This window comes from Homarus americanus, unplaced genomic scaffold (genome assembly GCF_018991925.1).
Source record: "Homarus americanus isolate GMGI-L3 unplaced genomic scaffold, GMGI_Hamer_2.0 scaffold32929, whole genome shotgun sequence".
Lineage (NCBI taxonomy): Eukaryota > Metazoa > Arthropoda > Malacostraca > Decapoda > Nephropidae > Homarus > Homarus americanus.
Window position 1 is genome coordinate 19,067,840 of NW_024737097.1, and position 22,495 is coordinate 19,090,334.

Genomic DNA, 22,495 nt, shown 5'->3' on the forward strand with positions numbered 1-22,495 from the left:
ATGCCGCATAGATCTGCGGCTCAACTAATTTAACACAGATAGGATACCTTCTTATGTATTAGGATATTTAAGAAATAAATGGGAAGGTGTGGCTGGGGAGCAGGAGGCCACGTTAAAAAAAAAAAAAAAGTGGTAATAATGGTGTTGGTGAAGGGTAGGGGAGGCAGGTAAAGGGGTAGAAGGGGTAGGGGTGGTGGTGGTGAAGGGGTAGAGTGGGGTAGGGTGGGTGAAGGGGTAGAGTGGTGGTGGTGAAGGTAGAGTGGTGGTGAAGGGGTAGAGGGTAGGTGGTGAAGGTAGAGGTGGTGGTTGAAGGGGTAGGAGGGTGGTGGTGAAGGGGTAGGTGGTGGTGAAGGGTGGTGGTTGAAGGTAGGGTGGGTAGAGGGTGGTGGTGGTGAAGGGGTAGGAGGGTGGTGTAAGAGAGTGTGTGTAGGTAATAGTGGTGGTGGGAGGAAGGGTGTGAGGGTATAGGGGTGATGGTGAAGGGGGTGGTGGTGGTGAAGGGGGTGGTGGTGAAGGGGTAGTGGTGGTGGTGGTGAGAAGGGGTAGAGGGTGGTGAAGGGGGGTAGAGTGGTGAGGGGTAGAGGGTGGTGGGTGGTATGGGGTGGGGAGAGGTGGTGGAGAAGGGGTAGAGGTGGTGGTGAAGGGGTAGAGTGGTGGTGGTGGTGAAGGGGTAGGTGGTGGTGGTGGTGAAGGGTAGGGTGGTGGGTGGTGGTGAAGGGTAGGGTGGTGGTGGTGAAGGGGAGGGGTGGGTGGTGAAGGGGTAGGGTGGTGGTGAAGGGGTAGGTGGTGGTGGTGAAGGGGTAGGGTGGTGGTGGTGTGGTGAAGGGGTAGGGTGGTGGTGAAGGGGTAGGGTGGTGGTGGTGGGTGAAGGAAGTGGTGGTGAAGGGGTGGGGTGGTGGTGGTGGTGAAGGGGGTAGGGTGTGGTGAAGGGGGTAGGGTGGTGGTGGTGGTGAAGGGGGTGGGTGGTGGTGGTGAAGGGGGTAGGGTGGTGGTGGTGGTGGTGAAGGGGTAGGGTGGTGGTGGTGAAGGGGGTAGGGTAGTGGTGGTGATGGTGGCCTGTCTGCCCCAGCGAGTCACAACCACCTGCAGGCGACAACCGTGAAACATGTCTCCTCTGTTTTATTCCTCTCACAATAAAAACAAAAACAAAACACAAAAATAAAACAGATTTTCTACTTTGGTGTCTAAGCCAAGTGCCTAAGCCAAAACCACTTAAAACACTTGCATCAACGCCACATAAAACACACACACACACACACACACATCCTTGACCACCGAAGGGTCAAGACGTGCCTCGGAGCAGCCAGGTCAACTGTTAAGTTGGCCCATACCAACCCCTTCCCTTGAACCCCCCTCCCCACCGGAATATCAACAAGTTCTCGCCAGAAGTTACAATTTCATTTAGGAAAGGAACGAAACCAGTGTTAAACAGAGGTGAACAGTGGTGAACAGTGCTTAAGTCAGTGAGAACAACTCAACAGTAACAGTCGTACCCAAGTTAACCTTCACACAGTGAGGTCCCAGGTACCCAGTGATAACGGCCCCAGACCCAACAACAATCAGCGATGTGTTAATCCGTCTACGATAAGAAGGCCTGGGACCACACCTCACCATATAACACCATCTGTGAGGAATTACTACACCACATGTCCCTATAACACCATATGTGAGGAATTACTACACCACGTCAAGTCCTCATAACACCATCTGTGAGGGAATTACTACACCACGTGAGGTCCCTCATAACACCATCTGTGAGGGAATTACTACACCACGTCAAGTCCTCATAACACCATCTGTGAGGAAATTACTGCACCACGAGGCCCCTCATAACACCATCTGCGAGGGAATTACTACACCACGCCAGGTCCTCATAACACCATCTGAGGAACTACCTACACCACGAGTTCCTCCTAACACCATCTGGGAGGGAGTATTACACTATGAGTTTGCTGTTCAACACCTACATTAATCTGTATGTTCACTGTATGTTCCTTTACCTTTCTCTAATGAAGGCTTTTTTTAAACCACCAATGTATGTAATAAGTCATTTATGTCCAATGTATATTTTCAGCCATCGGGCTGCAGAATTTTTTCAATAAACCGTTAATTATTATTATTATTATTATTTTATTACACACACCAAAAAATATATAACCAAAGAAAATGAATCAACATTAACATACACAATTAATTAAACGACTCGATCAACATCAAGAATAGTGACGTGAATAAATAATCAAATTGTTAGTTATATTTATCATTGGAATTTCAACAGAATATAGTTAACTGGACTGGCACTGGATATAATAAAATGAGTCACGTGTAATTTTATTGCTGGAGTATTTAGAAATAATGTAGTGACGGGTGTAGCAATGTGAGTCTGAATACTGACAGTGTGTTGTAGTATTGGAGAACGAGGATGACAAACAACTGGCCATGACCTGACCTGACCTGACCTAACCTTCCTCATTCCCTCACACACCACCCATCCACAAGGTTCTAACACCACCACCACATCCACTATTAATCCCCCCACTGAGCTGCACCACATACAACACGACGCGCTAAACGACGCCAAAAAATTACCCACAATTAACGTCAATTAAGACAGTTATTCAAATCACAAGAGTTAATTTACCGCGAGCGAAATGCAGTTACCAGACACACGGCAACACGGCACACTAGTGAGGGAACATCCGGCACACGGTTGACATGTAAATAGTGGACTCCCCAACACCGTGTCAAACTTCACTGTTCCGGGTACCATCATTATGACACCGCAGTCTGCACCTGGTGACACTCCCGCCGCACCTGTGTCGTAATAATACTCCACCACCTGTGTCATAATAATACCCCACCACCTGTGTCAATGAGCTGCAATAATACTCCACCACCACCTTCCGTTATAATACTCGACAGTCTACAACCAGCGTTAAGTATAACCGTAATAAGCATCATTACTACGAATACCCCGGTAAATAAAAAATTAACACCAAGAATTATTGGGTCAGGCCGCCAATCTACATGTTATTGGGGCGACAAAACTGGGAGGAGGAACATTAAGTGTTACCTCCCTGTAAAACTTCCATTATCATTTACTACGACTACTACTACTACTACCATACTACTACTACTTATAAATATAGCCAACTACTCTTACTACTACTACTACTACTACTATTACTTATAAATATCACGAACTTATAATTGAGATCATTTGGTACTTATAAGGGAGTAAAGTGTGGAGTTAAGGCCATAATGAGTTCTGAAGCTGTCATGAGGAGGAGGGAGGAGGGGGGAGAAGAAGAAAAGAAGAGGAAGAAAGGATAAAAAAGAAAGGAGAAAGAAAGAGGGAAGAAGGAAAGAGGAAAGAAAGAAAAGAAGGTGGAAGGAGAAAGAAAGAGGGAAAGACGAAAAAGAGAACACAGAAGGAACGGAGAAAGAAAGATGAAAAAGAAGGAAATAAAGAAACAACGGGAGGAAAAGGAAAGGATGAAAAAAAAGAATAAGCAATTTCTCATCACCAGACCACTTAATACAACACAACAAACAGCAATCATCCATAAGTCTATTCCACCATCCCATAACTGCATAAAAAACAAAAACACACACAGAAAATCTTTAAAAAAAAAAAACCCAACAATCATCCACGTAACTGCATAAAAAAAAACTTACATTGAAAACATAAAAAATAAATAAAAAATCTTCACAAATTCCCAACAAAATCTCGAGAACAGAAACAAGAGGTCCAATTTCTGTCTTTTTGTGTTGCCTGTTGAGTCGAGTGAGTTGAAATTTTTCAAAAGAGTAAATGAATAATGAGGTAGACACAGCCAATCACGGCAGCAGATATGAATTGCAATTTACAGGTAGCACAGGTGGTTAGTGTAGTAGCATGGTGTTGTGTGAGGGGTTGTTGTGTGTGGGGGTTGTGTGTGGGGGGGGTGGGGGGGGTGGGGGTGGGGGGAGTGGAGGTGTGTGGGAGGGCTGTGGGGAGGGGGGGGAGGGGGAGGGCTGGGTGTGGGGGGCTGTGGGGGCTGTGGGGCTGTGGGGGGGTTGTGTGGGGGGCGTGGAGGGGCGGAGGGTTGTGGGGGCTGTGGGGGCTGTGTGGGGGGTTGTGTGTGTGTGGGGGTGGTGTGTGGGGGCTGTGTGTGTGGGGTTTGTGTGTGGGGTGTGTGTGGGGGTTGTGTGTGTGGGGGTTGTGTGTGTGTGGGGGGGTGTGTGTGTGGGGGGTTGTGTGTGGGGGGTAGTTTGTGTGCGTGTGTGGGTAGGGGGGGTAGTTGTGTGGAGGGGTTGTGGGGGTTGTGTGATGTGTGCTTGCTGTGTTGCGTGCTGTGTGATACGTTGTGAGTGCACGGGTTGTGCTACGTGTATGAGTGTGTGTGGCTAGGAGTGCCAGGGGAATACCATCAATGAGATTCTCAGGAATAATGGCGATGAATTGGATTTTATTTTTATTTTGGAAGGAGCTTTAGTAATTAAAGGCCACATCCCCCCCTCATAATACAGGTGACCGATGATGACCTTCAGTAAGCTTGGTAATGGTCTACAAGGTGTGGAGGTAATAGTCTACAAGGTGTGGTGGTAATGTATTAATTTCACTGACACTGTGCACTAACTCCTCCGTGTTAATAAAGTCAATTAAAAATAATTAGTCTAAGTTTATAAGCCTTTATTTCATCATACTCTGTTAACTTAATAATTATACTTTACGAAATGTTAATTTGTTCCGGGTTTTCACGAGCCAGATGAATGCTTGTCAATTAACACCACCAGTGACGTCTAATAGTAATCAAACTGTATCAGCAGACGGTGTGAGTTAACACGAGCAGCAATGACGATATTTTCTTTCGTTTCTGTTAAATAAAGCAGTGAGAGGGGCGTTTCGAGCGGCCCGGAGAGGAAATAATGAATTTCCGGCCGGCGGTGATCACCGGGCCACCGTGACCCAACACTATCCTGGCCGTCAACGTTAGTGCCATATACGTAACACACACACACAACACACACACACACACACACACACACACACACACACAGACACACACACACACACACACACACACTATAATAAATAATGGTTGCCCCTCGAGTAACGAGGATGGCCGGCCCTAGGGCCACCTCGACGTGAATTTGTTTAAGGCGTAGAAGCTGTCGCAAACACAACAACCACACCTCAAGTGTCAGGGAATAGTGCGAGAAGACCGGACAACTCGCCAACTGCACTGGCTAACCATTACCCCGGAATACGATCCGCAAATCGATTAACATCCAGGTTCCCAATTACTGCTGGGCAGACAGAGGCAAATGGCGTAGAGAAACATGTCCAGAGTTTCACCCTGCCCGGGGATCTCACCCGGGTCCGCTCGCTTGCGAGGCGAACATGCTGACCATTACACCACAGGTGCACACACTAATACACACCCACACACTTAAAGACTCTCCTTATCACACATGACTCACTTATCTCTGCTATCATGAAGTCTCCTTTACAGCTTGGGTTTAAGATGATCTGCAGCTGCCTGTACTGCACAACACTCCAGATGACCACTTACCAACACAGACAGGACGCGGTAGCTACCACACACACCTACCACCACTCACCTGCAAGACATTTTATTAATGTCTCTCTCTCTTTCTCTCTCTTACAACCATAAGAAATATATGGAATTATGACATAAAAATTGTTTGTTTGGTGTTAACGATACAATCAACATTATCATTATCATCATCCTGCAAATAAAAATCACAATAACGTTTTTCAGCCACAACAAAGAACCTGAAAGGCATCTGGATATTGCTACAGAGAAACATGCACGAGGTCATGGTGCAAAATTCACCCAACACGTCAATGAAAAGTGGAAAAGACTTGCGCTTTCTTCTCTGCTTATATGACTGATACTTTAGTCTGCGGTTTACCCCAAAACGACCACAAAGTCCTAATCGGTATAACAACCTTGGTGGATCATTAATATCGAGGTTAGGTTGGGTTCCGGGTTACGTGGACTGACTCACAAACTTTCCTTTAAAAGTACTACGTCAAATTAACGCTACACACACACACACACACATACACATTTCCCCTTTTGTTCTTATTGCTGTAAAGTATATTCCCTGTTATTGTACCTTTTGCCTCAACAACAAGGTCCCAAATCTGCCGTTTCACACAACTCGACGTCACCCACCAGAAGCGTCGCCTCTACCCCAAAAAATTACGTGATGCCAAGTTCTCCGTTCATTTATAAATCAAATATAATTAAAATGAAATAAACAATCACACACACACACGAGGCGCGTGCGCAGAGGGTGGAGCTAGTCACGATACAGTTGAACACTTCTACTGATACAAATTGAAACATAAACACATAGTATACAACAATAGTATAAAGACATAATTGTATATCAAAACATTACTGCATGAGTGTTTTATTGTTTATGTGTTCAGTTCAATTCTGACTACCGTTACCAATTTGTCGGAACAGATTTATTTCAGGTAATACGGCAGCTCCTAATCTGTGATATAAGTCGTCTCGCTGTCACGGTCAGCAGTCGTGCCTACTGAACACAAATAACTCAGTATGATTAAGAATTATATATATATATATATATATATATATATATATATATATATATATATATATATATATATATATATATATATATATACCTATATATATACCAACAGAAATAATATAGAGCAATGATTCTAGTGTGTGTTGACAGCGCCGAACCCGACTTGAGCAAACAAGACATACAAACAAACGTAACGTTCAGGCCGGAGTCATTAAACGAAAGCGAAAATATTTTCAGTTGCAGAACTCCACTGGGGAAATCATTACAGATTCCGGGGCGCGCGGCATTATCTCCACAGTGCTGGACTCACATTCTCAGAGCGTTGTACGACAAACTTTTCTTACCGTAAATGTGGATGAGAACGCATGATAGTCTTCCGCAATTTCGACGTCATTAAGACCGCCACCTTTGTGTTCTAGCTGTGAGCCAGGCAGATCTGTTCTCGTCCCCAACAACGGCCGCTATTTTAACTTCAGAGTCTGTGAACCTGGCCCACACCGTGAAGGCCGGGAGCATCAAGGTCGACCACCACACTTAATATTCAATATAGTGTTACACCTTACCGTGGTCATTCTCCCTGCATCACAACAACTACCCCCCCCCACCAACACACACACTGTATTGTCAACACCCCGAGCACAACTGCCCGAGTACAAGATGACTCTATAACTGAGTACATACGTGTTAGACGACCCGTTGCGAAGACCTGACCTCCTGTACAACTAAATTCCTGGTACACACAATCTTAAACGTATCTTTACAATATGACAAAAGAGACGAAGGAATTTGACAACCCATACCGAGACAAGAGGAGTCGTAGTGTTCATTTTGAAATCCATCGAATCCCTCCGTACAGATACTTCATTTGGGGGTGTGTGTGTGTGTAGAAGAGGTACAGTACTTGAGAATGGTAATGAACGATTCTTTCTGTTTTCTGTTGCACGTTAGTCCTTGTTATTTATTTATTGACTGGTTTACCGAGTCATATATCACACATGTTTACCGATATTCTTCTCTCCCACGGCCTCAATCCAACAGTCGCGTCCTCGTAAAATGTGAGTCACTTTTGAGATATGTGAGTTGAAATTACACACACACACACACACACACACACACACACACACACAAACAAATAAAACACAACTCTTTTTTTAGAAGTATCTGCTTTATATAGATGAGAAAAAAACCTAAATGTAATAAAATTAAGCTTTTAAGGTCGCTGCTCAAGGCTAAGTTCACTGCTCACGACTAAGCTCACTGATCAAAACTAAGCTCACTTATAAAAACTAAGCTCACTTATAAAGACTAAGCTCACTGGTCTAGGCGAAGAGATATCCAACATTAATAACGCTCGGCCTGCAACTGCACCAATTTTCATGGACGTCTGAGAGTGGATTGGTCGTTAAGTATTACCACCCATTACCGTCAGAAAGGTCAAGGTCTTGTGGGCGTTGGTTTGGGTTAGGTAGGGTTGGGTTGGGATAGGATAGGATAGGTTAGGATAGAATAGGTTAGGTTAGGATAGAATAGGGTAGGATACAATAGGAACGATAGGTTAGGTAATGGTTAGGTTAGGTTACCAAAATACATACATTAATAGATAAACAGATTCTAATAAATGATAATCCATTACATATAAAACGAAGAACTGACCATCATATATATTTGGGGGAAGGAAAGTAAATCAAAGTTGTTGACAAAACGTAAAAACAAAAAAGTAATGAAAAAATAAAAAATACCCAAAAAATAGAACCGATTTAGCTGGAACTACGGGGAAGGGTCTGGCAGCTGTCCAATAAAATACTTGGACGTGGGACAGAGAAATAGTAGGTGTACAAGGATGAGGAAGTGGGTTTAAAAATTGCAGGAGTGTCTATCTCTTTAGGAACTATTACTTAAAAAAACCAGGATTTTTTTTTTCATGCGATCAGGCAGGTATTAGGGTGCAGTATAAGTCAGAGGTAAGGTATTGGTGCAGGTAAATCCCTCAATTGTTGCGGTAAAGGTTTATCTTATTATATTTACCCTATCCCTTACTCTTATCAGAAGGTCGTAAATATCCCTAATATGAAGGGTTACTTTTTTTCCGCTCCCGCACTGTACAGTATAATGAAGTACACTCAATCCCCAGAAACGTTAATATAATTTAACACACACAGCCCCCAACCAAAACAATAACACGGGTCAGAGGTGGCACAATATAACCGAGGCACCATGATAAAAGACGCTGAACGAGAGTTGCCCCACCAAAGACAGTTTAATATACACAATAATGAACACATTACGCTGCAGAGGTTCTTGATGGCCTCCACCACCGCCGACACTCCCAAGTCCTGCATTTCTCTCCTTCTCCTCCCTCCCTCCTCCTCTCCTTCTCAATATCTCTCCTGCCCTTATATTTATCTTACTATCCCCCTCTCAATTCTTTCCATTTGTTTTCTAAGTCTTGTATTTATTTCTGTGTTTTGTCCCAGTCATCTACTTGTCTTCTCTTTACTGTGACGTGTTCCTACCCCCCCCCCCCTCGTCAGCGTGGTGCAGGCAGGCAGGCGGGGTGTGCATGGAGCAGGCCAGAGGAGCAGGCCAGACAGCACGGACCTACTGCCACTCATCCCCACGTGACCCTCCACACTAACTGAATTATTACAACTTTTATGAAATATACAACCACGGGGGGTCAGGGGAGGGGGGGAGTGACCACACTACACACACACTGCATCACCACCACACCAGTGACTCACCAGGGCTCATGAGTAACCACCACACTCGTGACTCACCAGGGCTAACCATGGCTCAAGTAACAACGCCTCAACACACCATAAACTTAGAATGCACTCGAACTACCACTCCACTCCACACTACAATCTTGAAACTACCACTCCACACCACCATATACTCTTAAAACTACCACTCCACACCACAATCTTTAAACTACCACTCCACACCACCATATACTCTTTAAACTACCACTCACACCATATACTCTTAAAACTACCACTCCACACCACCATATACTCTTAAACTACCACTCCACATCACACCACACTTAAAACTAAAACTCCACACCCCACACTCAAATATCACTTCACAGTCGCATTCGTTCACATCCACCGTTAACTTTCTTCTCTTTACACACACACACACACACACACACACATTTAAAGGCGTTCACCAACAGTTGTAACTTTTCTTCCAAATCGCCCTGGACGAGAGTTTAGTGTGTGTGTGTGTGTGTATGTGTGTGTGTGTGTGTGTGTGTGTGTGTGTGTGTGTGTGTGATCTAAGAAAACAAGCAGCAGAAGTATATCACGTGATTTTTCCTCTGTTAAACTTGCATCTCCTTCCCCGTCAGCTTTTCTCTCTCGTCTCTCCCACCACCACCCATGACAATATCGACAATGTATATATACATCAAAATTACGTTCTCCTTGACGCATATATGTATATCAGTGGGAGGGAGGGGGCAGGGGAAAGGGTAAGGAAAGAGGGATGGGAAGGACAGGTAGGAATTAGATGGGATGGGAAGGGTAGGGTAGGTAACATAATATCTATCTATCTCTCTCTCTCTCTCTCTCTCTCTCTCTCTCTCTTCTCTCTCTCATGTTGTTCAGGTCTAAGGTTAACAACACAATACTATACAAGCTGAATCGCACCGTCACAGGAAGATAAGATTAAGAGGAAGAAATAAAAAAAACACACAAACACCGTGCTAAGTTTTTTACCTGATATAAAGATAAAGCAGAACTAAGACCCCAGAGCTATATTTAAAGACCCGGGGAGCAATGAGAACTTTATCGTGTTTCTTATCGAGGAATCCGGCACAAGTAGGCAGATGAGGTTAGCCTAATTACAGGTATTTTCATGAGACGCAGATACACCTAGATACTGTTATCGGCCCAGGTGACACACACACACACACACACACACACACCTGCGGGCTACTACGCCACACCCCACCACACCTCGGTATAAACACATAACCTAACTAAATTACCTAACCTTCCATTACCGGTAAACCAAGACTGATATCCCACTACCACACCATTACTGCCACACCACCGTCACTACCATACCGTCACTACCACACCATTACTGCCACACCACCACACTACCATACCGTCACTACTACACCATTACTGCCACACCACCGTCACTACCATACCGTCACTACCACACCATTACTGCCACACCGCTACCATACCGTCACTACTCCATTACTGCCACACCACCACCGCTACCATACCGTCACTACTACACCTTACTGCCACACCACCACCGCTACCATACCGTCACTACCACACCATTACTGCCACACCACCACCGCTACCATACCGTCACTACCATACCATTACTGCCACACCACCGTCACTACCATACCGTCACTACCACACCATTACTGCCACACCACCGTCACTACCATACCGTCACTACCACACCATTACTGCCACACCACCACCGTTACCATACCGTCACTACTACACCATTACTGCCACACCACCACCGCTACCATACCGTCACTACTACACCATTACTGCCACACCACCACCGCTACCATACCGTCACTACCATACCATTACTGCCACACCACCGTCACTACCATACCGTCACTACTACACCATTACTGCCACACCACCGTCACTACCATACCGTCACTACCATACCGTCACTACCACACCATTACTGCCACACCACCACCGCTACCATACCGTCACTACCACACCTCACCATCAATAGCACAGGTATACAATGAACCACACACACAGAAACATGTACACAAAAAATACACAGAGAAACATGTACACAAATAAAGACAGACAGAAACATGTACACAAAGAAACAGACACACACACAGAGACATGTACACAAAGAAACACATACACAGAAACACGTACACAAAGAAACACATACATAAACATGTACACAAACACATATACACAAAAGAAACACACGCAGACAGAAGCATTTACACAAAGATACACACACACACAGAGACATGTACACAAAGAAACACATACACACAGACATGCACATAAAGAAACATGTACACAAAGAAACACATACACATAAAGAAACATGTACACATAGAAACAAACGCAGAAAGAGACATGCACACAAAAGCACAGACAGACACATGTACACATCCACACACACAGACATGTACACAAAGAAACAAACACAGACAAGAAAGCATGTACACAAAGAAAACACACAGACAGACAGAAACACATACACAAAAAACAAACACAGACAAACGTGTACACAAAGAAAACACACACACACAAGCATGTACGTACACACACACACTTAGAAACGTAAACAAACAAATCCTGTACAAATACTACGAAGCAAACACTGAAATAAATAAGAGAGAGAGGTGACAAGCGGAGGTAAACAGACATAAAAAAAATCAATACGCTTGTACTTGAGAAATAGACACGGACTAACACGAACAAGGACACACGGACACTTGAAGAAAACGTGTTCCAAAGTTACCCGCAAGTAGTACATATATGATGAAGCAAAACACACCAGCGACAGACACAAGTAAATAAGTGACAGACAGATACGGACACACACACACACACACACACACACACATGAGACACAAAGACAGGCAGACAAACACACACACGAGACAGACGCAGACAGACACAGACAGACAGACAAACGCACACACGAGACAGACGCGAACAGACCACACACACACACACAAACAGCTTCAAATCTGGTCAAGTCATCTGAGAAAGCATATGAAATAAAGGTCGATATATTTTTTTTTCATGGTCCTACTAACAACACGAACTTGACCGGACGGACGGGCGGATGCAGGACCGGATGGACATTTGTAAATGAGTATGACCTCCTGCGTGACCCCATGTATGAACCACGACAGGACCTCATGCATCACAGAGAAAGAGAGAGTATTTCTGAATGTGTATTTGTATCCGTTTGTTACGCGGATAAACCAATATGCCTTCCGCCCCCACCCCACACACAGAGGATACGGAATCACGTACACATATGTAAAAACTCAAAAATATAGTGAAAAACATATAGCTAGGTTTTCATATGTAAGAACTCGTGCACAAAATATGAATTTGTACATAGGTAAACACACACACACACACACACACACACACACACACACACACACACACACACACACACACACACACACACACACACACACACACCTATCCAAGAAGACACATGCATGAAAGTAAAAAAAAAAGTGTTTGTTCAGACACGTATAAACTCGTTAATATGCACAAAAATATATTACTGTACACGGGAATGAACACACAAAGGGACTGTCGATAAAGGACAGCATATTTAAAAAAAAAAAGGGGGAGAAATAGGAGGAATGTGTTGCATGCATCAAACAGTTTTAACACACACACACACACACACACACACACACACACACACACACACACACACACACACACACAAAGTAACTGTTGACACTGAAAGAGCGGACGTCAAGGTCGGCAAAAATCAATGTCGGTATTTGACACGCTGTTTGACATTGGTAAACAAGGGGGCAACACTACTGCAAACACACCCTCCCTTCATATAAACAAACAAAAATACAATCACAAACACGAAACTCTTTCTCCATAGATACTGTTTATACGCGCACTCACACATCTTGACCATCATGAGTGAGGGTAGGCGTGTTTTCTTGGTGCTCCCACTGCTGTTTACTGACCCTTTCTTACTTCCCTCCCTCTAACTCCTCCCCACCAGGATATACCAACAAACTTCCATCACGAAAACAGTGTCAAGATTGATGATAAATCTACAACACAGTAATAACTCCAATTAAAGAGGTAATGAAAACAGTGCAGAACAGTGCCCAAGTGGACACACCCTGGAGTTACGACCAATGTTTATTCTTCCCATACCACCTACCAGTCCGGCCCTACGACACCAGGTGAGGCCCTACACGACACCAGGTGAGGCCCTACACGACACCATTGAGACTCCATGCACCTTTGTTTACTGTGAAACGAGGCATTGGATCCCCGGATGAGTGTTATAGTGCCTAATCCACCTAGTAAGAGACACTCACTATAGCCCCCTCTGACCATTAACTACTCAGCCCCTCTGACCATTAACTACTCAGCCCCTCTGACCATTAACTACTCAGCCCCCTCGACCATTAACTACTCAGCCCCCTCTGACCAACCAACTACTCAGCCCCCTCTGACCATTAACTACAGCCCCCTCTGACCATTAACTACTCAGCCCCTCTAACCATTAACTACACAGCCCCCTCTGACCATTATCACCCCTCCATTTACAAGTTTAGCACAGAGCTGCTGCACCATCCTCACTAACATCACCAGCCACCTCGGGTCCTCCGTAACGTGGCTATATATCGCCTCACACACTCACCAGCAGGAGGTCACGAGTACACATCTCATCACCAGCAGGAGGTCACGAGTACACATCTCACCATCAACAGGAGGTCACGAGTACACATCTCACCAGCAGGAGGTCACGAGTACACATCTCACCATCAACAGGAGGTCACGAATACACATCTCACCACCAGCAGGAGGTCACGAGTAGACATCTCACCATCAACAGAAGGTCACGAGTACACACCTCACCAGCAAGAGGTCACGAATACACATCTCACCACCAGCAGGAAGTCACGAGTACACATCTCACCAGCGGGAGGTCACGAGTACGCATCTCACCAGCAGGAGGTCACGAATACACATCTCACCAGCAGCGCCTCGAATCAAAACACCTCGAGACACCTTGTGGAGCTCCGACAACTTTAATTAAGACGCCGGGGTTAAAAACACAAGACAGATTGCCTAAGACGCTACAATAAACCCTGATACATGGGATAATCAGACAGCCTTAAGGTGTGGGAATAAGGGCTGTCCTGTGGGGCAGACGCCTTTAAGAGGACAACTATCCCAGTCCAGCAGTACAGTACTGCAAAAGAAAGATCTCACAGCTACCCACCCAAAAAGGTAACGCTTATAAAACTTGGTGAACGATCTGGATGTTAGTGGTAGGGGTGGGGCAGAACAACTCCAACACTGCAGGAAACGAGAACAATTAAAACGTGGAAGAATTTATCCACCTTTGTGCTACGAAAATAAATCAATTCCCTGTGCTGTAGACGAAGAATAGACAATAATGCTACTGACGATGAACAATGTTGCCTCTGGGAGGCACCCGGCGCGCCGCGACTAAGAAAATGAGGGGTACACTGTACGTACACCGTAGAACACTAGAACAACTTCAGTAGTACTGGAGGAGAGGACACCGATGAGGATGATGTAGCCTCCGGTGGACAGACCTAAGTTCTACTGTAAAAGGAGAGGGCGATACTGTACAGAGGGAAGAAGCAACGGGAACATTGTAAATGGATAGAGCGACCTCCCAGCGGCTGAAAAATGAAGGAAATTACCTCGAGGTTGGTTGAGAAGGGAGAAGCAATCTCGGAATAAGACGATGAGAAAAGGCCAAGCTCTTGAGCTGGAGGGCAGCAGAAACGACCTTAAGAGTTAGTGGAGGGAGGAAGATGCAACAAATGCTGCAGTTCCCAAAAGGAAACAGAGGTATTGCCTCACAATTCTCACGAGTCAAGCGGCAGAAGTATGGCCATAACAAAGCTATTTTTGAAGCAAATATTCTGCAAATCTGGCCAGGTCATCTACATATTCATAAAGGCCAGTCATCATGCCTCTTGTTACCCCGGAGAGGCTCAGGCTGTGGAGAATACTGTGGGGAGAAGCATTGTGACGACTGATGGACGATGATGTGACCTCAGGAGATGATGGCGTACAACGTGATCATCAAATAGAGATAACGAAGGATGATGCGGCCTCATACGGCGATGAATGATGATCCTACCCCCACAGACTAAGACGATGGAGAATGCTGACAATAAAACCGCACCGGATGATAAAGTATAATGTATGTTCTTGTAAGGTGATCGACTTCCGCAGCGTTGAAGTATGATGTGAAGAGATGAGGAGGAGGATAATGTGACTCGTGAGCTGGAGGATGATGTGAGATCGTGTGGTGATGCAGGATGATATATGCATAGCAGTGAATAATGTGGATCCTTCTTCACTTTATTCACGGACAAGACACGGACACGACCTTGACATTCAGGTACGTACGTGGTAATAGAAGTGACTATTATATTTACGTACGTGGTGATAGAAGTGACTAGTATATTTACGTACGTGGTAATAGAAGAGTAACTAGTATATTTACGTACGTGGTAATAGAAGAGTAACTAGTATATTTACGTACGTGGTAATAGAAGACAATTATATTTACGTACGTGGTAACAGAAGAGACCCGCGTATTTGTGTACGTGGCTGTCGTAACTGTGTCCTTTGTATTCACGTTCGTGGTTCTGGGACCAACATTCGTGTATATGCAGTACTTGCACTATACGTGACTGTGGAAGCGAGTTGGATTGATTGATTGATTGATTGATTGATTAGCTGACTGATTGACTGACTGATTGATTGATTGTTTGACACATTAGTTGATTGATAGATTAACATTGATTGTTGGATTGATTGATTGATTGATTGATTGATTGGCTGATTGATTGATTGACTGATTGATTGATTAGCTGATTGATTGATTGACTTATTGATTGATTGTTTGAATGACTGACTGGTTGATTGTTTGATTGTCTGGCTGAATGATTGATTAGTTGAATGAATGTTTATAGTACATACATCTGGTGCCCTAACAATTTAAGTCTGAATTTAAAGCTATATATTCACAAAGAGGAGGGGAGGGGAGGGGGAAGGGGAAAGGGAAGGAGGGGGAAGGAGAGGGAAGGGGAGGGGTGTTCTATATATAAAAACACAAGAACCTACAGATATAAAATACATACATATAATAACTACACATATAAGATCAATAAAATAAAACTTGCTTATATATTCCAGAAGAAGCCATGCAGACACCTCCATCCCGTCCTCCTCCCTCTTCTCCTCTCTCCCTCTCCTCCTACCTCCCTCTTCTCCCCTCTCTCCCTCTCCTACCTCCCTCCCTCCTGAGTCCTGGGTGAATATCGCTTCCTATGGTCGCCATATTGAGACCTCGGTCAATATTAGGGGCAGGCAAGCAGTCATTGCCTATTGGCTGGGGATGCAGTTAAGGGCAATGGGAATACGACTCTTAGTATACAGTTAAGGGCGGTGGGGAATACGACTCTTAGTATACAGTTAAGGGCAGTGAGAATACGACTCTTAGTATACAGTTAAGGGCGAGTGAGAATACGACTCTTAGTATACAGTTAAGGGCGAGTGAGAATACGACTCTTAGTATACAGTTAAGGGCGAGTGGAATACGATCTTAGTATACAGTTAAGGCGAGTGAGAATACGACTCTTAGTATACAGTTAAGGGCAGTGGGAATACGACTCTTAGTATACAGTTAAGGGCGAGTGGGAATACGACTCTTAGATATACAGTTAGGGCGAGGAGAATACGACTCTTAGTATACAGTTAGGGCGGTGGGAATACGACTCTTAGTATACAGTTGGGCGAGTGGGAATACGACTCTTAGTATACAGTTAAGGGCGAGTGAGAATACGACTCTTAGTATACAGTTAAGGGCAGTGAGAATACGACTCTTAGTATACAGTTAGGGCAGTGAGAATACGACTCTTAGTATACAGTTAAGGGCGAGTGGGAATACGACTCTTAGTACTACAGTTAAGGGCAGTGGGAATACGACTCTTAGTATACAGTTAGGGCGAGTGAAATACGACTCTTAGTATACAGTTAAGGGCGAGTAGGAATACGACTCTTAGTATACAGTTAAGGGCGAGTGGGAATACGACTCTTAGTATACAGTTAAGGGCGAGAGTGGGAATACGACTCTTAGTATACAGTTAAGGGCGAGTGGGAATACGACTCTTAGTATACAGTTAAGGGCGATGGGAATACGACTCTAGTATACAGTTAAGGGCGAGTGGGAATACGACTCTTAGTATACAGTTAAGGGCGTGAGGAATACGACTCTTAGTATACAGTTAAGGCAGAGTGGAATACGACTCTTAGTATACAGTTAAGGGCGAGTGGGAATACGACTCTTAGTATACAGTTAAGGGCGAGTGGAATACGACTCTTAGTGTATAATTGGGCGAGTGGGAATACGACTCTTAGTATACAGTTAGGGCGAGTGGGAATACGACTCTACTATACAGTTAAGGGCGAGTGGGAATACGACTCTTACTATACAGTTAAGGGCGAGTGGGAATACGACTCTTAGTATACAGTTAAGGGCGAGTGAATACGACTCTTACTACATTGATTAAGGGCGAGTGGGAATCGACTCTTAGTATACAGTTAAGGGCGAGTGGGAATAGGACTCTTAGGATACAGTTAAGGGCGAGTGGGAACAGGACTCTTAGTATACAGTTAGGGCGAGTGGGAATACGACTCTTAGTATACAGTTAAGGGCGAGGGGAATACGACTCTTAGTATACAGTTAGGGCGAGTGGGAATACGACTCTTAGTATACAGTTAGGGCGAGGGAATACGACTCTTAGTATACAGTTAAGGGCAGTGGGAATACGACTCTTATACAGTTAGGGCGATTGGAATACGACTCTTAGTATACAGTTAAGGCGAGTGGAACAGGACTCTTAGTATACAGTTAAGGGCAGAGGGGAACAGGACTCTTAGTATACAGTTAAGGGCGAGTGGGACCGACTCTTAGTATACAGTTAAGGGCGAGTGGGAATACGACTCTTAGATATACAGTTAAGGGCGAGTGGGATTAAAACTTGTAACGAAAAAATTGATAAACTGTAAAAACCTGTCCAATAATGATGATCGAGTCGCAAAAAATTTTTAATACCGAGTGTGAATATATTTACCACGAGAGGGAGGGGAGGAGAGAAGGGGAAGGAGTTGAAGAGGAGGAAGGAAGGGAGAGAAGAGGAAGCGGGGGAGCAGGGAGGGGAGGCATCTGTGCCTCTCCTAGACACTCCCTAACATACTTCAATAATGCTCACTAGAGACAGTTAAAGACCAGAGGCAATAAAATGATACAAAGGCTTTAACACACACACACACACACACACACACACACACACACACACACACACACACACACACACACACACACCTCAAACCCAGTTAACTCATGTGTTCGTTTGTGTGTTTATCACCTTCCTGTCCGCGTCTTTGAAATACAGATGATGAGGGTTGGGGTGAGGAGGAACTGGAGGACAGCAGGGGGTAAAAGTGAGAGTGAGGCGGAAGAAGAAGAAGACGTTGATAAGAGTGTGTGTGTGTGTGTGTAAGTCATCGTGTACTACAACCATCAGTCAGGCGGATCACGATGCATAAGCAGAGATGCATGGTAGGTGCAAGATCGATCACCCCCTCTCTCTCTCTCTCCTCTCTCTCTCTCTCTCTCTCTCTCTCTCTCTCTCTCTCTCTCTCTCTCTCTCTCTCTCTCTCTCTCTCTCTCTCTCTCTCTCTCTCTCTCTCTCTCTCTCTCTCTCTCTCTCTCTCTCTCTCTCTCTCTCTCTCTCTCTCTCTCTCTCTCTCTCTCTCTCTCTCTCTCTCTCTCTCTCTCTCTCTCTCTCTCTCTCTCTCTCTCTCTCTCTCTCTCTCTCTCTCTCTCTCTCTCTCTCTCTCTCTCTCTCTCTCTCTCTCTCTCTCTCTCTCTCTCTCTCTCTCTCTCTCTCCTCTCTCTCTCTCTCTCTCTCTCTCTCTCTCTCTCTCTCTCTCTCTCTCTCTCTCTCTCTCTCTCTCTCTCTCTCTCTCTCTCTCTCTCTCTCTCTCTCTCTCTCTCTCTCTCTCTCTCTCTCTCTCTCTCTCTCTCTCTCTCTCTCTCTCTCTCTCTCTCTCTCTCTCTCTCTCTCTCTCTCTCTCTCTCTCTCTCTCTCTCTCTCTCTCTCTCTCCTCTCTCTCTTCTCCTCTCTCTCTCTCTCTCTCTCTCTCTCTCTCTCTCTCTCTCTCTCTCTCTCTCTCTCTCTCTCTCTCTCTCTCTCTCTCTCTCTCTCTCTCTCTCTCTCTCTCCACCAGGACCAGAAGCATTGCTCACACTGGAAGAATAACAGATAAACATACTGTGTCTAGACAAGACAAACAAACAAATTCCTCCACACACTGAATCCCCTTGTGAGATCGTGTGTGTTTGTGTGTGTGTGTGTGTGTGTGTGTGTGTGTGTGTGTGTGTGTGTACCCTCCAAGATCAAGACATAAATTCCATCTCCTGGGACCAAATAACACCGATTTTAGACCCGTGATTTGACGGGTGAGGCGTCATCCATCACGAGTGTGGGTGTGTGAGGCGCCCCGGATATACTGGTGGTGGGAGGTGGTAGGAAGAGAACTACCCAAAATAACAAAACAAACCTGACAGTCACCTAACTTAACCTAACCAAACCTGACAGTCACCTAACTTAACCTAACCAAACCTGACAGTCACCTAACTTAACCTAACCTAACCTGACAGTCGCTTAACTTAACCTAACCAAACCTGAGTCACCTACTCACATACCTGCTCAACTCACACATACACATACGTCCAGGAGAATATATATATATATATATATATATATATATATATATATATATATATATATATATATATATATATATATATATATATATATATATATCACCTGAAGAATCTCCCGTCCACCAGCTTATTTCATCTGAAGATTAACCACCCTAACACTAATCGGGGAGTGGGAGAAATGAGGTTAGGTTAGTTTAAGTAAAGGATATATTATGTTAGGTTAGTTTAAGTAAAGGATAGATTAGGTTAGGTTAGCTTAAGTAAAGGATAGAATAGGTTAGGTTAGCTTAAGTAAAGGATAGATTAGGTTAGGTTAGGTTACGTTAGGTTAGCTTAAGTAAAGGATAGATTAGATTAGGTTAGGTTAGGTTAGGTTACGTTAGGTTAGCTAAAGTAAAGGATATATTAGGTTAGGTTAGGTTACGTTAGGTTAGCTAAAGTAAAGGATAGATTAGGTTAGGTTAGCTTAAGTAAAGGATAGATTAGGTTAGGTTAGGTTACGTGAAATAAGCTGAGGGGAGGGAGGTAGGAGAATCTCCAGGTGATCCCAGAGAAATATAATATTACAGCATAATCGTTTTACCAGGTGGCTTCTCTTTGGCTTCACTTGCATAGCTACAGACTTTTATTATAATATGTGAAAAGTTTTTGTGCCCGAAAAGGGAATTCAGAAATGGATAGACGGGTGGATGGACTGACGGGTAGATGGATGGATGGATGGATAGATGGATGGATGGATGGGCGGACGGGTGGATGGACGGATGAACGGACGGACGGGTGGACGGACGGACGGGTGGACGTACGTACATTACAGAACAGACGGAATCCATTTTAGCATCTCCCTTTATGTTACCTAGCTAGGATCATGATCTACCCAGCTGACATGTTAACCTAGCTAGGAGTAATTATTTTGCTAGGAGGAACATCTTTCTGGCTTTAATTTTTTTAGCTGGTTAGGAATAAGATCGACCAGTGGTGGTGGTGGGTGGGTGGGGGGAGGGGGTGGTGGGGGGGAGGGGTGGGTGGGGGGGGAGGGGTGGTGGTGGGGAGGGGGTGGGTGGGGGAGGGGGGTGGTGGGGTAAGGGGGGGGGGAGGGGGTGGTGGGGGAGGGGGGTGGTGGTGGTGGTGGGGCTGGTAGATGTTGGGGGTTGTGGTGATGGTGGGGTGGGTGGGTGTGGTGGTGGGGGGTGGTGGTGGGGTGGTGGTGGTGGTGGTGGTGGTGGTGGTGGTGGGGGTGGTGGTGGTGGTAGGTGGTGGGTAATATATTATTTGCTGGCTAGAGTAAGATGCCCCTTGCTGTCACGTCTGTTTGGGGCCAGGGCGGAGACGTCAACGAACCAGTAACACGATCCCACTCGACATCGACTGACAGGAACATGACTTAAGTCCCGAGCTAACCCCACACCTACACTCACTCGTTTCCACACCCCAACACAAACCCACACCCACTCAAACCCCCCACACCTGTTGCCCCACACGTTTCCACACCCCCAACACAAACCCCACACCTACACTCACCTGTTTCACACCCAACACAAACCCCACACCCCAACACAAACCCCACACCTGGGTAGTCCTCAAACCCCACACCCCACACTCACTCTGCCCCACACCCCCCAACACAAACCCCACACTCTATGACTGGAACCCCACACCTACACTCACACTGTTTCCACACCCCCAACACAAACCCCACACTACACTCAAACCCCACACCCACACTCACACGTTTCCACACCCCCCAACACAAACCCCACACCTACACTCAAACCCACACCTTCACTCACCTGCTTCCACACCCCCAACACAAACCCACACACCTACACTCAAACCCCACACCTGCACGCCACGTTTCCACACCCCAACACAAACCCCACACCTACACCTACCTGTTTCACACCCCCCAACACACAAACCCCACCCACACTCACACGTTTCTGTCACTCCCCCAACACAAACCCCACACCTGCACTCCCTGCACGTTTCCACACCCCCAACACAAACCCCACACCTACACTCACTCGTTTCCACCCCCCCAACACAAACCCACACACACTTACACCATGACGTTATCAAGCTAGACTCACAAGGACCAAGCTCAGTATACTCCCGTCACCAGAGTATAATAAATAATGACGTCAAGTAACGAGTACACTTGGCGTCGGGAAAATTCCAAAATGATACTAATTGACTATCTAGTACAGGTGTTCTTCGAGTAGCTACACCTGCCCTGGTAACGAGTCTTTATCAGTGAGGAGATAATGTAGGTATAATTCACTCAAGATATTATGGTTCACTACTCAGAAATGTTCCAATAATGTATCTACTCACAAGACGACCATTCCTCGGTATATATGTACATGAAGCAAGAATA

At 45.2% G+C, this 22,495-nt stretch overlaps 1 protein-coding gene across 3 annotated transcripts in view; it reads right to left on the reverse strand.

Moving 5' to 3' along the window:
- LOC121873273 (E3 ubiquitin-protein ligase ZNRF1-like) overlaps positions 1 to 22,495 on the reverse strand; it is a 126,365-nt gene that overhangs the window by 89,762 nt on the left and 14,108 nt on the right. The window contains exon 1 of one of the 3 annotated variants that reach the window (XM_042376714.1): positions 5,467 to 5,570. The exons of the other annotated variants lie outside the window; for them this stretch is intronic. The gene's annotated coding sequence lies outside the window, so the exon portion shown is untranslated. Of the gene's footprint in view, positions 1 to 5,466; positions 5,571 to 22,495 lie in introns of those variants that run through there. 3 annotated transcript variants of the gene reach the window in all.